At 42.0% G+C, this 17,447-nt stretch overlaps 1 long non-coding RNA gene across 1 annotated transcript; it reads left to right on the top strand.

Moving 5' to 3' along the window:
- Positions 1-1,743: 1,743 nt before the first annotated feature.
- On the top strand, positions 1,744-16,920 carry LOC108702378. Its single transcript, XR_001933259.2, has 6 exons — positions 1,744-2,060; positions 2,464-2,527; positions 3,726-3,802; positions 14,066-14,218; positions 15,459-15,601; positions 16,504-16,920. It is a non-coding gene; the product is annotated as an uncharacterized LOC108702378 (long non-coding RNA).
- Positions 16,921-17,447: the final 527 nt, after the last annotated feature.

Consider the following 17,447-nt stretch of genomic DNA (forward strand, 5'->3'; position numbering starts at 1 on the left):
ATGGGGCCGGGAAGGAGGGAAAAAAATAAAGAAAAAATAAAAATAAAAAGGGGGGGGGAACTGTAAACTGCAGGATTACATGCTTGATAAGGAACTCCTTCATGTCAGTTGTATCTCCATTTCTTTGCAGGTAGTAACTGGTGTCCTTAGGACATGCGGAGAAGGGTCATGTACCCTCTGAAGTGACAGTTTGTGGAGAGTTGTAGGGCCGATCCCTTAGGCAAAAACGTTAGGGGGTAAGCGTTCCATGGGTAGAACAAAGGGAAACTGGACAGTTATGTTCAAGGGACAGCTGGGGTGTTTGTTTGCATGTTTACCCAACATTAGGCGCTGGTCACCAGATAGTCGTCTCTATATTGCTGGTATCTAAGTTGGTTCGACTGAAATATTCACAGCCCTGGAGAGTAATGTTGGGGTTAGGGCATTTAACTCAAACTGCCAAAGTCAAGAGAAACAACAACTTGTAGAGATCCTTGTGGACTGGATCAGAATTGGGGATTCTGGGAGGTCGCTACCTAGTCAGGTCTGGGATTCCGGTTGGGAGATTGGCGAACGCCGTGTTGGTTGAGCCAGTCTTCCACATCCTTAGGCGAGGTTCAAAAGTGTGTGCGGTCGCCATCTTGAATGCGCATCCGCGCAGGGTATTGCATACTGTACTTGATTTGCGCCTCTCTGAGTCGAGCCTTTACCCTTGTAAATTCAGCCCTCTGTTTTTGAATGTTAGGTGAAAAGTCAGGGTAAAGTGATACTGTTGCCCCTTGGAAGCGGATCGGGCCTTTCACTCTGGCTGCTGTGAGGGCCACATCCCTATCTCTGTAGTTGAGCAGTTTTAGCAAAAAAGGGCGCGGAGGTGCACCGGGTGGTGGGGGTTTTGTTGGCACTCTATGAGCTCTTTCCACAATAAAGACTTGAGAAAAGGTATTCGGGCCTAGAGTCTCTTGGAGCCAATTTTCTATAAACAATGCAGGGTTGTTCCCCTCCACCCGCTCAGGCAGACCTATTATTCTGATGTTGTTGCGTCGTGACCTATTTTCAAGGTCGTCTGCTTTATCAATGGCTGCCTTCAGTTGGGTTTTCATGGCCTGGATGTCAGTTTGTAGCGGGGGCACGGCGTCATCAATTGCCGACACCCTGGTTTCTAGGGCCGTAGTGCGCTCCCTCACCTTTTGCAGGTCCTGGCGCAGCAAGGATAAGTCAATTCGGATTTCCTCAAATTGTGCTGTGGTAGATGCGCGGCTCTCCATAATTGCGGATAGTACATCTCCCAGGGTGGGTTCAGGAGGTGTTGCCGGTGGGTCCAGGGTTGGGTCTGGAGGAGAGGGTTGCTGGGAGGCCTGGCCGGGAGACGGCGGGTGTGGTTGATCGCGGGCAAAGCGCTCGAGGCGAGGTCTCGGGTTTCGGCTTGGGGGTATTCCTCCTCATCTTTGACATTTTACTTTTTCAAATGATTCACTCTAGTAAACAGTAGAACAGGAATCTTTGGGAGGCAATGATGATGATGGAGAAACACCCTGGTTTCTAGGGCCGTAGTGCGCTCCCTCACCTTTTGCAGGTCCTGGCGCAGCAAGGATAAGTCAATTCGGATTTCCTCAAATTGTGCTGTGGTAGATGCGCGGCTCTCCATAATTGCGGATAGTACATCTCCCAGGGTGGGTTCAGGAGGTGTTGCCGATGGGTCCAGGGTTGGGTCTGGAGGAGAGGGTTGCTGGGAGGCCTGGCCGGGAGACGGCGGGTGTGGTTGATCGCGGGCAAAGAGCTCGAGGCGAGGTCTCGGGTTTCGGCTTGGGGGTATTCCTCCTCATCTTTGACATTTTACTTTTTCAAATGATTCACTCTAGTAAACAGTAGAACAGGAATCTTTGGGAGGCGATGATGATGATGGAGTTTATGCGGTAACAAAAGTAAATGTATGCCCCAGCAGAGGTACTCTTATTAACCAATAAGATGTTTTGCTTTGGTACTCAGAGCATTAAGACGCATGCTTATTTTTGTTTTTGTCCCTTGATCCTGGTTCTAGGGTAGAGATACAGCTGGTACATTCAGATGTTGGACCCGTCTCAGTAAGTGAAGAGGGCACAGTTTGTATATATCACACATATATTGATATGTTGACCCTGTATTATCAGCACTTTCTAACTCTCAGGCTCATAGACTTTTACTTTCTAAAATTGGTCTCGTTACCCTCTTCCCTGATAAGCTTCACATCTCTGTTATTTTACAGCTTTTTTCTCTTAGACTCCATAACCTCTGCAGCACTTACTTACTTCTCTATTACTTCTCAACTTCTTTATTGACTTCTCTATTTCCTTTCTCTACCACTTCCATACAATGTTTTTTTGTGGTTCCTTCTTGGCCCCCTCCCAAGGTCCCAATATTTCTGCAGTTGATGGTAAGATACAGGCTGTAAACTGTCAATAAACGAACCTCCTCTTTTCCTGTGTGTGTGTTTTTTATGGATTTTAGGTAGCAATATGAAACACAGCTGTGAACTATTACATCTCAAGCATTCTCCTTCCTGAGGTCAATGGTATGTATTTGTTTTTTTTTAGCAAAGAACCCATATACATTACAAAATGCTGTCACTTTGGCCGTGTTATTTCTAAGGAATAATAGTGCATATCATGCCAGCAACAGGGATAACAGTGCAACCTGGACTGCAAGACTTGGAGCTTAAGGTGGCCATAGACATACCAAATAACAATCTTTCTTGGTATAGGGAAACCCTTTTGAAATAAAAAATAATAAAAGTGGTATAAAGGTGATACCTTTATTGGCTAACTAATATAATCATAGCAAGAAGAAAGATTGTTCGTTCAATACACAAGTGTAGATGATCCGATGTATGGATGCCTTCAAAGGCACGCAATCAAAATTTTCCGTCCAGCCCGATCGAAGAGCCGACCGATACCCAAGTCTTATGCCGACATCAGTCTGCTCTTTTCCCACCATACACACACCGAATCATATCATACAAAAATTAGTTTTGTGCGATATTATCTGTGCATCTATGGCCACCTTTCATCTAGGTAGCTCCTGTAGTAGCTTACAAGTGGACTCACGCATTTGTCCTTTGCTCTGAATTTGCAAAGTCAAATTATGTTGTTATTATGATTCAATTGTTTCAGCCATCACTTATGAAAAGGCTCACACAATTTGCAGCATTGTATGTGACCAGAGCAAGTGGGGCCTGGTACAAATAGTCCATCTGTGCACCCCCATATATACATATGTTCATATCTTAACTGGGACACTTAGATGCTATGTGGATATATGGCCCAACATGGGTTTTTCAACCCACCTGGTTGTACTGCCACCAGCTCCAGCTCGGAGTTTCAATAGCAATCTGATTGCTAGCGTCAAAATTACTATAGCAACCAGGCATTAATTTAAATAATAAGCTGAAATATGAATTGGAAAAACATTTTAAAGCTGAAAGTAGCCAGAAAGGCAAAAGAAGGCAAATACAGGGAGTTCTCGAGGTACATACACCCAACTCACATAACCCGGGGACTGCCTGTAATTAAAAACTATAAAAAAAAATAAATAAAGAATACAAGCCAGTTGAAAAGTTGCTTTGAGTTAGCCATCTATATTAAAGTTAACTTAAAGGTGGACCACCCGTATAAAATGCCAGGAATGGGTGATTTTTAGATGTGATGGAGATAGCTGATGTCCCTGTATCTATGGGGAAACCTTGGTTTATGCCATATGCCTCCTTATTACAGAAAAGTTGCAGAAAGGATACCCACTGCCGCTGCTTGATCACATTCAACTCACAGACGTCATCCTAAAGCCCTGTGAGGTAAGCGGTTTTATTTCCTCTAAGACCCATGTTATGCTGTGGTGTGACAATGATATGAATAGCTGCTTGGATAAAATGCTTACTGTTTGGACTAAAACACAACCAGAATTTATAACCACAATTCACAGCCTTCCCTGAAATCTCAACATATAGCTCAGAACCACCCTGGCAGCCATGAGAACAGAGCTCTATATTATTTCTTTTTGTCTTATAGATAGATAAATAAAAAAAGACCCAATGTAAAATAAGCCTCTAGAAAGTCCGGCCATCCCTTATAGACTGCATTTTAAGCAAATAATATGAAATTTGTAAAAGTATTTCTTTTTGAAAATAAAACATTACCTTATACTTGATCCCGACTAAGATATAATTAAATCTTTGTTGGTGGAAAACAATCCTATGGGTTTGTTTTATGTTTAAATTATTTTTAGGCGGCTTAAGGTATGGAGAGCCTAATTATGGAAAAATCTGTAATCCGGAAAACCCACGTCCGGATCATTCTGGATAACAGATCCCATACCTGTGTGTATAAAATAAATAACCGGGAAAATTATGTTTCACTTATTTGTCTACAACTTGTTGGTTCAGCGCTTCCTCCTTTTCGGGGCAAATGTTCAATATGGATAAATAATAAATACAAGAGGATGTCTTTTTTTTCTTTTTCTGCAAATTTTCATTTTCATGGACGCTGCCATATTCCTTGGTCTGGATGAAACCTTCTGAATAAACTGCTGTTGGAGAGCAGCGCTCAATGTATGACCCAACTCATTCCCAATAAGAGCAGCCCAATTTGGAGGCCCACATCAGAACTATTCAGGCTATACTAATGGTTATACATAAATGGTTCTGTTTCTGCTGTTGACTAGATTTTAGGCAGATCCTCTAAGCCAAATACATACTGCATTACTATGAGCCCTCATTTTATCATTTTTACAATTATGTAGATTGTTTACCTTTTCCTGATTTGCATTCTACATATGTATGTTGTTAACATAAGATGCAGTTGAGAGTAATAGAGAGCAATATAAGAGTAATATTAATTTTAACCTGTGAAGTAGGATTAAAGGTAAATGAAAAGTTCAATTTGTCAGTAGGTTTAGCTGTTTATCTTAAATTATGAACCACAAGCTTTATCTTTGCTGGACCAAATAAATGGGCTGTTTGTTTGACATGGAAAAGCAGGCAGTGGCGTAACTATAGAGGAAGCAGACCCCCCAGTCGCAGGTTGGCATGCGGAAAAGGGGGCCCGGGGAAAAGGGGGCCCGGACTGCGGTCTATAGCCAACAAGAATCCCCTCTTACACAGCCACTTTCTTACCTGTGGCGGGGAATCAGAAAGAGTCAGCGTGGTGGATAGTGGTCGGAGTCTGTGCAGGGAGTGGGCAGGGTCCAGGCCGGAAGTGAGCGGAGGCGGGAAGTGGGCGGTAGGATTGGGGATTGGAGTGCACTGGGCTGCCATTGTTTTCCCACTGGCGTCACTAAGATGGCCGCTGGATACCAAAGTACATGAGCTGACATTAACCTGCGATTCTTTATCTGCAGTTTTATGTGCATGTACAAGACAGAGGACTGCTCCAGTCTATATAACATATAGACTGAAGGCTTATGGGAAAGTGACGTAATGCAATTGGTGACTTTTTCAAGTAATCCCAGTGCCACAGGGAAAGCATGCATTACGGATATGAATTTTAAGGCTTCTGAATTCACTAAAGATGGGCTTATCTTTTGACACACTTCTTGATTTTTCCATCAGCACCAGGCTCTTTGCCGTAGATGAGCTGCACCTCAATGATGGTGGTGCATCTGCTTTGTGGGATGTATTTGGCTGAAGTATCATATTCAGCTGGGATCTTTTAGATAGAGGTTGAACTGGATGTTAATGTGCCCTTTTTTCACCTTACATTATCATGTTACTATGCTCCTATGCAAAGATAGAAAGAAATCAGTAACAGAGGGGCTGACTATGGTACTTTGTAGTTGAAGGAGAAGGAAAGCCTAAAATAATAGACACCCACACAAATATTTCAAAAGTTGCTGTATCATCCATAGTGTCTATTCAACTGTATCTAGGCCAGCAAATAAGGGTTTACCCCAAGGCTTCATGACCTTCAGGTAGGGCTTGTTTAGACTCTAAACTTTAGAGGAGCAGACAAACATTTAACTCCAACTAACTGGTCTCAGCTAATCATTTGAGCCCCCCCTCGGGAATCACAAGTCTAAAATACCCTGCACTTTATAGTTAAACAGATAGAAGACCATGTTTATTCATGGGTCATTCCAAAAACAACAACCCAATTCTCAATTTTGTATATATTAAAAAAAAAAAAGATATAAATTTTATACACACACCAAACACCTGGACTTGTATGATGTCTAATTGGCAACTAGGCAAAAACACACATGCACACACAAGTATAAACACAGCATATTTATTGTAAGTAATCACTACTGACTAGAAGTGAAATGTAAAAATCTACATTAGTGGTTTATTGTAAACACAGCTTTTTTTTTAATTTACATTTTACACAGAGATATAGAGCTTTATAAATAGGTTAGAATAACAGTGAAACCCATGATATGGAGTATTCTAAGGTGAAATACATGCTGGTCCACTGCACTTTCTCTGAACAAACTTGTCTTGTATACAAGTTTCTGCTAATGGCATGTGTATTACAAGTCAACTGGAATTTAGAAGCTGCCAAGTTGTTCCAGGACCTGTACGTATATACCGTTTTTCTTTTTGCCTTTTTTTTAACACTAAATAGGTAACCACTTTAAGAAATTAGTACAGAAGGAACACTTTAGGGTGGAAACACTAAATATGATCTATAGAATGGTTTATTAACCTATGGGTCAGGGCTACCGATGCCAACATATCACCTAAAAAGAAGCTTAACGCCAAAAAATACAAGACGGGGGTGGTGGTGACCCTAGGAGGCACCCAAATCAGTGTGGGTGTCCATTATATATTGAGATTTCCTCTTATAGAAAACCAGAACTTTGTTTAAGTAACACAGGGCTTAATTACTTACTGTATGTTTTGTTTTTTCCTCATTTTAGATTGCAAGCCATATGGAGCAGGGGCCGCTTATGTCTAATAGCTTATGGCACATAACTTTTTATATTATACAGTTTACCCTGCTACTTTTACTGTATTGTAAAAACAGTGCTGCATTGTGTTCTCAATCTGCAAATAACCATCAGTAAGTAATAGGGCTACCAACTTATCCCAACTTATCTGGGAAAAAAGTTTCATATATACAAACACTCTTTTTTTACCGAAAGGCACCGAAATGCTGTTGCATCCCTGCAATCATATGGTAAAACTGATAGAAGAAATACGAACTGTAGTAACTTAAAGGAGTGGTTCACCTTCAAACAACTAGTTGTTTTTAGATAGATCACCAGAAATAATAACTTTTTCCAATTACTTTCTATTTTCTATGTGTCACCGTTTTTCTTAAATTGAAGTGTAAAGTGTCATTTTTCACCTTCTGAAGCAGCTCTGGGAGGAGGTGTCGCCGACCCTGAACTGACCTAAATGGATACATTTAGTTGATACATTTCTTATATTTGTCCCTGCTGAGCAGAATCTCTGGGTTTCATTACAGGCATCTGTTAGAATTGATACAATAGTTGCTAATCTCCAGCGATGCTTCTGAGAAATGTATCAACTAAATGTTGCAAAATTGTAACAGTTGTACTGAACTTAGTATTGAAACACAAAGACTGGCTGGTGCTTTACACATAAATATAATATACACTGGGACTCCAGTATAAAACTGATAAAGTATGTAAAAATGTTGAAAAAGTCACAGATGCAACAGAGGAATGTGTGAAGAAATACAGAGAATATTATAAGAATAAAAGATACTTTAATAGTGAGTGACTGTTGAGACCAGAGCTGCTCAGTTTCACATTCAGTCCCCCTACACTCACAAACAAACAGGATTTACTCTACTTTACATTCACTTCAGCTAGTTTTCCCCCCACATAATGTGACAAATTAAGAGAAATAATTAGAATAATGTAGGTAAAGAGTGTCTTTGTGTGAGGGAGAGGCTGTTTTTCAGTGTGAGAGGCCAGAGTGAGCAGCAGCCATACCAGGCCCAGCCTGAGACACACACACTGCCTCACACACAGGGAGCTAGAGAAAAAGAAAATGATGCAGAGACTAAGTCCCACCTACTGGAAGGCGACATTCAAGTGAGGAAAGGAGAGGGAAAACGCGGGCCGACAGGCCGGGGAACACTGGCGATAGGCAGCTCGGTTTTGGCTGAAGGGAATCGGGTTCAAGGCCGGATTGGGCCTTATGCTGGTCAAAGATCCTATCGTACGAATCGAGGATTTCGGATCGTGTGTGGAGAGTCCCGATATTTTTCGTCCGGTGGAGATCGGTCGTTTGGTCCATAGGACAAGTTTGATTTTGTCCTGCAAGAGCCCATTGCACTCTCATCATAATCTGATTGTTCGGCCATAAGGCCGAACGAGCAGATTACCCCCGATATAGCCATGCCCGTTAGTGGCATATGGGGGAAAGATCCGCTCATTTGGCGATGTCGACACTTTAGGACATTATTTGGGGGCTCAGGGGAAAGCGTTGGAAACTTTATTAAGACAATACTAATAGTAAGTGAGTGATTGGGGGCTGCATATTGTTTGGGCCGAGTTCTGCCCGGTCTAAGGGAAGTTGTTAAACAGCTGCGCCTTCTGACTCGGAGTCTTTCCCAAGTGGCGAGGCTTTTGTTGAGCAACACAAGGAAGGGAGTGAGCGGCCGGCACTCAGGACCCATGGATTGTGCTGGCTCAGTTGTAGTGGATCAGGGGTACAAGAGAAGGCTTAGTTTAGAGCTCCTCCCCCAGGAGTGGCGCCAGAAGTGTCCGGCTGGGTGGGGGGATTTTAGGAATAGTTGGTGACACGCAATGACCCTATAAGGCGGAAGGAGTGATTTAAAAGTCTGGGGACGAGGTGGGACATGGGGTCGGCTGTAGGGGACATCGGGGGAAAGCGCTTACCTGTGAGTCATTTTGTACATGATCCCCACTCATCCTTAGGAGATTCAGGGGACCCAGTGAATGAATGGGGGCTGTGAGCAAGTGGGACAGCAATTATAGGAGGATGAGGGGATTGTGCGCGATGTCTCCTGTGCAGCCGAAGAAGAGAAGCTGGCTGGAGCCGAGAGCAGCCAGAGCAGAATGAGAATGGGCAGAGACACTTAGTGGATTGTGTCACGATTTAGCTGGACTGTGCACGTGCAGCAGGTCTTAAATAGCCTCAGATGGGGATTTGCATAACGAAGCACGCCTCTTCCGCCGCGTCAGCAGCTGCTGCTGCGTGCGCTGACATCAATCGTGTTTCCCTAGCAGCAGCAGCATTATTATTGAGGGAGCTATAATAACTATAACAGCAGTGAGGGAGCTGTGGAGCTTGGCTGTGTCTGTCTCACTCGCACACGTCATGGTGCCGCCACCTGTAACATATAGAATTGAAGTAAAACGCGCCTATGCCACATAAAGTTGTAGAACTGTACGTGTGTCACGTAATATAAGTGACATTTACTAAGGGGCACAGAGTGTGTGCAGTCTGGCTATGTATACATGTTAGATATACATGTTAGAGAATGAAAACAAAATGCCTATTGGTTGGTATGGGATAGCTGCGCTGATCCAATTGATTGTATATTAGTCACTGTGTCCATAGCATTATAGACTAAATTCCACTATAAGAATGTGCTTGTTAGGGCAATGGCACCGGGTAGCCTGAAATTGCTTTGAAGTGTGGTTCCCAGTCTGGCAGGGTGGTGGCAAATATTTTAAAATACCCGAATCCTACTGTGCTTCTGGGATGTCCAGGGCCGCTATCAGGGGGGACAAGTGTACAGGGCCTAAAGCGCCGAAAACGTGCCGCCTGAACTGAGCTACCGAAGCCACGAAAAGACACAAAGTCATGAAAAGAGCCGAACTTGAAGCCACAAGTTCAGTTCTACTGAACACCAATGTGTGTTTTTTCCCCCTTATTTTAAGCCCTGGCCACCAATGTATCATTTTAATACTTTACATTACAGGCCCCTGCCACCAATGTTTTTTTTTTAAATATTCTCTGGGGGGCCCAATTGTTTTTTTTAACTTGTAAGAAGTTTAACTTATAGGGGACCCTGACAACCAATGTTTTTTTAAAAAAAACTTTTATGAGGGTCCCTTGCTCCAATGTTGTTATTTTTTTATTTTATTTTTTTTAACTTGTAAGAAGGGCCATGGCGCTAACATTTTTTTTTTTACTTATAGGCGGTCCTGACCACCAATAATTTTTAAAAAAAAACTTTAATGAGGGTCCCTGGTGCCACAGTTTTTCTTTTAACTTATAGGAGGGCCCTGACCATCAATGGCTTTTTATACCTTGTGTGGGGAAATTTACTGTTTTTAGCACTGATGTCTGTGTGGTCTTTTAACTGTGGTGTGGGGTGGGATCTTGGGTTGCATGGCTCAGGGGACCCTGAAATTTTTGTTGTACTGGGCCCCATGATTTCTAATGGCCCTGGGGATGCCTGCTGCTCATATGGAACACCCCAGAGAGGGTCTATGGGGCAGAGCCTATAAAGTTGTCCTTTTTAAACAAGGATGCACCAACTCTGAGATTCCGTCTGGACAAATCCTAGCACTTCATACAGGGTTTAGATTTGGACTATTTGTTGGCCAAAAAGAAGTCGTGTGAGTTTCAGGTACTGTTAGGAATGGGTCAAAAAATCCAAGCATGCTTGATAAAGGGGTGTTAGCCCGAAAAGTTGCATTTTCACAAATAAACCACAAGGGCTTGGCCCTACTTGCATTTGTCACGTGTGCCAGTGAATTTTATTACCTTCTTTATTGTGAGGGCGCCGATCTCTCCATCATTGAGTACCGGGCACCTAACAATCGGAATGCCAGGGTGTGCAGATTTGGGATTATTCTTGTATAATTAGGAATTAAAGTGCCAGAAGGTTCGGGTCGGATGCGGGTTGTGAGAGGGCAAGTGCCTACAAGATTGCGGGAGGGGTGTGATTTTCAGTTATGTTCTATGTCTCCTTTAACTTACTTCCCATATATACCCCAGCATAAGTCATATCCCGCTATAGTATTGCCTAAGGGAAGCCATGTGGCAGCCCCAAATTCAAATGAGCACAAAATGAATGCTTTCACAGATCAAATACGCAAAATCTAAACAGTGAGGTAGGGCTCAGATGCACAAATACGCTTGCCCTGGGCCATGTGCACAGATTACACCAGTTACAGTTTTAAAAAAATCTACCAAGTCTTAAGGGAGAATTTACGAAAGCTTTGATAGTGAGACAAAATAAAAGTAATGATAAAATTGTCGGATTTCCCCTATTCACAAACCTCTATTAATGCTTCTGTGAATTTTTTTCTGAATTTGTCTTTAGCTTTAGCCTAAACCAGTCTGTCATTAGGTGCCTCTCAGCAGTACATTTGCCTCGTAATAATTGTTATGCCCTTCAGAGAAGATACCCTGCCACTTTAAAGGAGAATTCAACCCATAGCATAAAACCCCTTCCCCCTACCCTACATAGACCCCTCTCCCTACTCCCCCCTCAGCCTACCAGATACATGGGGCCTAACTTTTTACTTACCCTCGGTGCATATTCTGTCCTCGGGAGTTCATGGCCGACATCTTCTTTTCTTCGTTAAACTTCGGAAGCAGACCATCGTTTTTGGTGCATATGCAGTCGGAGTAATACTCCGGTCCTGAACAACTGCACATGTGCCGAAAGTTACAAATATTATTGGAAATTTTTGTGACATTTTCTGTGACTTTTGGAAATTTTCGGGACTCTCGGTGTATGAGCAGTTGTTCTGGACCGGAACGTTACTCCAAATGCATATGCGCCAAAAACAACGGGCTACTTCCAAAGTTTAATGAATAAAAAAATATGTCGGCTGTGAACTCCCGAGGACAGAATCTGCACCGAGGGGTAAGTAAAAAGTTAGGGGCATTTGCCCCGGGTATCAGGTAGGCTGGGGGGGGAGGAGGGAGGGGGTCTAGGTGGGGTAGGGATTTTATATGTTATGGGTTGAATTCCCTTTAAAGTGGGATTTCTGACTACACAGAAAACAGGGCTTATACCCTGACAATAGGCTGCTAAGTGAAAGAGTTACAATGAGTTTAACTCCAATTTAAACATTTTTGGAGAAAATGTGGTTAAAATGTAATTTTCTTCTCCTTTTTTTATTTTAAAGACATATTCACAAAAGTGTCTGTAAACTGTTCTTACTTCCACCAGAATATGGAAAGTGTAGGCGGAGTCAGTATTTTTTCAGAATTTTGTTTGTGAATATGGAGATTATATTTACAGCAGTTTTAACACCATTGCTGCACTTGAAGAGGGACAACATATTATTATAGTATAACAGATTGTATGTATCAATACTAATATATATATATAACAGGATTTTGGGGCCAGTACTAGGGGCAGTTTAGGAAGGGTGTTTCAAAAGCCTCAATTTCTGATCCCAAACTTTGTATCCACCCATATGTTCATGTGTTTTCTCCTTCACACTGTATTATTTCCTTGTGTGCAGAAAGATCAGTGTTTCAAACACCTCTGTGTTATTCTTATGGTCTTAATCAGAGATATAGCTATAGGGCACAGAACTTGTACACTTTAATGTAGATTTGGGAAGCACTCACAACAGCAGGATGACTGCAATTAAGCTTGAAAAAGGGACTGTGAGCCCGAAACATGTTGTGTGGATGCACAATAAAAGCTTAATTGCAGTTATCCTGCTGTTGTGAGTGCTTCCAAAATCTACATTATATTGTATGAACATCCTCCCGGGCCCAGACATTGAAGCAAAATTAGATACCACTGGGTGTTTTTATGGTCACTAACTAGCCCAGGCTTCAAAATGTGTGTGTTGGAGACTTTATTTAAGAGGGGGGTGTTTTCACCTTTGGACTTAATTTCTAGAAATGTCTTGGTTGGCATTGTTTACTATTGTGTTATATAGTTTTAGAGCAATGTAATAATGCAGTCTGTGACCACTTTATACAGTGCCAGCTGCAACAAGCGCATTTTCATAGGCCACTCATTGAAGTAGTGATTCTTCACTTTCATCCTGGGGCTGCCTCGCTTGGGGCCATCTGGGAACTTCTGGGTCACTTCACTGGGGCACTCAACCCAGCACACTCTTCCATTTGGATTACACGCTATATAGTTCAGGGTACGCTCACCTGGTCTAGCCCCCTTCTCCCTGCTATTAAAGGTGATTGGTCAATGTAGCTATCTCTACCCTGTGTAGCTCAGGTACCACCTCTTAAAGGTACAGAAACAGTGTATCACTCAAGCTCTGCTAGAGCTCATTCAAGGTACTGTACGCCTATTGGAATCCCAGAATATGAACCCCCATGTATTTTAAAAGGGGAGTGGATTTGACACATAGAAATTCATTAGCTGTGTGCCACAAATCTGAAGGATTTCCCTATAACTCTGTTATGCAAATGGATTCTGTGCATTATTGCTCACCTGCCAATATTATGTGTTAATAGGAGAAACAACTGCATAGTAACTCTACAGGGATAGAGTTAGGCTTTGTACCCACAGGCATCTTCACATCTGACAATGAATATTTTGTATTGCATGTTAACATTCACTGATTTGGGCTCAGATCTTGAGAGTGAGGAAAGGTGAGAGCCAGTTTGCTCATGTGCATTATATTCCCTATGGGGATGGCACCTGATCAGCTAGACCAGGGGTCCCCAACCTCTTTTTTACCCGTAAACCACATTCAAATGTAAATAGATTTAGGGAGCAACCCAAGCATGAAAAAGACCCTTGGGGTAACAAATAAGGGCTGTGATTGGCTATTTGGTAGCTCCTATGTGGACTGGCAGCCTACAAGAGGCTCTACTTGGCACTATACTTTGTTTTTATTTAATTAAAACTCACTTCTATGCCTGGAATTCAAAAATCAGCCCCAGCTTTGAGGACCCTGAGAGCAACATCCAACAGGTTGGAGAGCAACATGTTGCTCACGAGCTACTGGTTGGGGATCACTGAGCTAGACTATGAAAGGGAGAGTGGGATCCATTCCTTATTCTGAATTCAGCTTACAATTACAATTTAGATATCCTTATGTTCTTAAATATATTCACAATTTTGTCTTGTGCTTTTACATCTCTTTTATAAGGATTTACTCTTACTGTGATACATTCAAGTGTCACACTAAACCCTGAGTTTATTTTACTAATGTTGTTTTTTCTCTTCCCCAGCTTTTTGATGCGTGCATGTACCAGCAGGTGCACTGAGCATTCAACCTTCATACCATGATGATGAATGGTGAGAGAATGCAAAGAATAACCATTATAAACTAAATCTCCGGCCCAGTTTGATAATGCTTGGTGGAGGACTGGTGTCACTCACAGGTACTGAACCTTTCAGTGTTTCTTTATTGCAAGCCCCCTCTATTAACATAGACAGACCAATACCCGGAATAAAGATACACACAGCGACATGGAAGTTAATTAATTATGTAACAATTTATTTATTATTGATAATAATTAAAGAACTACGCTTTTTTTGATCCTGAGGAAGGCGAAAAACCTCTGAGACACTAGAGGAAAAAATTCCTTCCTGACTCCTTAAAGGCAATCGGATTTGCTCCCAGGATCAATGCGCCATATTTAATCAAGGGAAATAGGGTAAGGGAAACAGAAAGGAATATGGTAACATACACATGAGCACCTTTAGGCTGCTAGGTGAACGCTGCATTCTGTTCCATTCCATTGTACTCCACATAGACTACAGACCCGGCTTCTACAGTCTGAGGGATGGAGTGAAAAAGAATGCAGGGTCTACCAAGTGGCTTAAGGGGGCTTCTGTCTATGATACCATATTTTAGATGGAAAGGGAGGCAATGCTGGTGGAAGGATGGGAAATTAAAAGCAATTTGGCAGCATACACATGAGCACCATTTAACTGCTAGGTGAATGCTGCATTTCATTTCATTCCATTGGACCTCAAGCACTCTGCAGAACCCGGCTTCTGCACACTGAGGGATGGAGTGAAAAGTAATGTAGGGTCTACCGAGTGGCTTAATGGTGTTCCAGTTTATGATACCATATTTTAAATAGAAAGGGGAGGCATCGCTGGTATAACTATGATATAAGGAGTTGCTGGTTTAACTATGATTTAAGGGGGGGGGTCAACGCTGGTGGTATTATGGTGGAAGGAAAAGAAATAGAAAGCAATATGGCAGCATACACATGAGCATCATTAAGCTGCTTGGTGAATGCTGCATTCTATTCTGCTCTCAATTCCATTCCATTAAACCCCAGGCAGCCCACAGACCCCGGCGTCTGCACACTGAGGGATGGAATGAAAAGGAATGCTGGGTCTACCGAGTGGCTTAAGTGTGCTCCTGTTTATGATACCATATTTTAGTTTGAACTGGGGGAGCACCGCTGGGGAGCTATGGTGGTCGAAGGAGGAGCAACGCTGGTGGAGCTGTGGTGGAAGGAGGAGGGGCACCGCTGGTGGAGGTGGAAGGAGGAGGGGCACTGCTGGTTGAGCTGTGGTTCAAGTTGGGGGCACCACTGGTCCTACTGCAGAGGAAGGAAGGGAAATACAAATCAAGATCTCACGCTGGTGATTTTGGCATTGCAGGTTAATCCTGGAACTCTAGATTGCGGTGTAATCAAAGTTATTAAAGGCTTCCGCAATCTCCTTTTCCATTGCCAAGGAACCCTCGGAGGGAGGAGTTAGAACTAGATGTTGATCTCCATCCTTAGAAAGTCTAACATCCTCAGGTATGAACGGGGGCTGCACTTTTCTCTCTATCAAAGCCATCCAGTCAATGCTCTGGTTAATAGACAATATAAAAACATTCATTATTAATTGTTACTTAGCATATTTACACTTTTATTTAAAATATGTTTGATTAGCATATAAACATTGGGAGTACATCTGTACCTTTAGTTCATTTCTGTAGCTACCAAAAGTTGACTGAAATATAAACTTACTCGAAAGAAGTAATGATGCATAAGATCACATGCATCTTCCTCACTTGAGCCCAGCCGCTTCAATGGGTCCCGCTGTAAGAGCTACAAAGAAAGAGAATGATTGACCTTAGAAACATTAGCAGATAAGCTCTGTTGCAGCGCTGTGTGACTATATGGCTATAAAGGCTAAAAGTCAGACTGCACAACTTGGAAGGAAATGATTTAAGGGATGCAAGGATAGTGCTACCTGTTCATGAATTACTGGTTAAACCACAGCTTGCGCCCTTAACTTATCGAGTAACTTACCCCTGATATTAAGTTGACTGCATCTCCTGCCAGGAACGTCGGGCAGACTAAACCAGTAGATGGTCTCAGCATTGGTCTCTGCAATGTGGAACATAAGAAAGTTATCTTTTACTATAGTTTATAGAACTAATCAGGTGTAAGTGACTAAGATGGCTGCAAAACCTATTGCTACATACATTAAGGGGGTTTTGTAAGGATAGATTGTAGTGGGCATATCTCAAGATACCATGAAATAATTATATTCCCTAAAAATGCAATCAATGCAAAAATGCTGCCACACAAACAACTTATTGCTCTGTGGCCATATGTTACTAATATAGCTGATGCTTGATGTTATTTCCAAGTTAATAAACAGTTGTCTATTCAGTCGAGTTATTAAGCTTTCTACTTACCTCCCCAACTAGCATCTCATAGATTACAATGCCCAGAGACCACCAGTCGACAGATCTTGAGTATGGCTCCCTGGCGAGGACTTCTGGTGCCATGTAGCCAAAAGATCCTTTCAGGCTACTTGTTCGGCCTTCGTAGCCAATTCCTGAAAAAAACAGTTATTGTAAGTAAACTGATGATCAGTTGGGGCTTATTTATTTATATCGATTCAGTTTAATAATGTTTAGTTTAATAATGAAACTGGGTAAAATATTTTCTGTGCAAAAAATGAAATTTCAAATGTCAGTCACTTCATGAACTTCAATAACATTATGTGAAACTGAACCTTTTTTTGACGTGTTAGTTTATGAGAATCCTTACCGTCTTTGCTCAGCCCAAAATCAGCCAGTTTAACGTATCCACCGCTGTCTAAGAGCAGGTTTTCCGGCTTGAGATCTCTGTATTAAAACAACAGCAAAAGTTAGCAAAGTACAACATATCTGGGACACTGTGACAAAAGGGGAAATAATTAGTGATGTAGAGTGAATAATACAACTCATTTTGTAAATATAAGGATATTATAAGTCACTGAGTAGATCCTTTTGAAAAGCACAAGGGTGAAGTTCTCTTGCTCTTGTGGACATGCTCTACAGGGGATATTAATATTGGCTTCTATTCCTTTGTGTGATATGTTTAGCAGTAATGCTCCCTTACATTTTATATTGCAAAATGTTTCATATACATGACAATAATAAATATACTTACCGGTGTATGATGTCATTTTCATGTAAGTAAGAAATGGCCATCAGCGTGCAAGCAGCATAGAACCTGCAAAGAGACTCCCATCATTAGGTTATTGAATACATATTTACTGAAGTTAGAAAAGAGTAAAACCCCTCTCTGTCTGGTTGCCGACCAATTGTTAATACCACGTTAATTGCCAATATCTATATGGTTCAGTTCTTAAGTTTCTGATAAT

This window comes from Xenopus laevis, chromosome 9_10S (genome assembly GCF_017654675.1).
Source record: "Xenopus laevis strain J_2021 chromosome 9_10S, Xenopus_laevis_v10.1, whole genome shotgun sequence".
NCBI classification, from domain to species: domain Eukaryota; kingdom Metazoa; phylum Chordata; class Amphibia; order Anura; family Pipidae; genus Xenopus; species Xenopus laevis.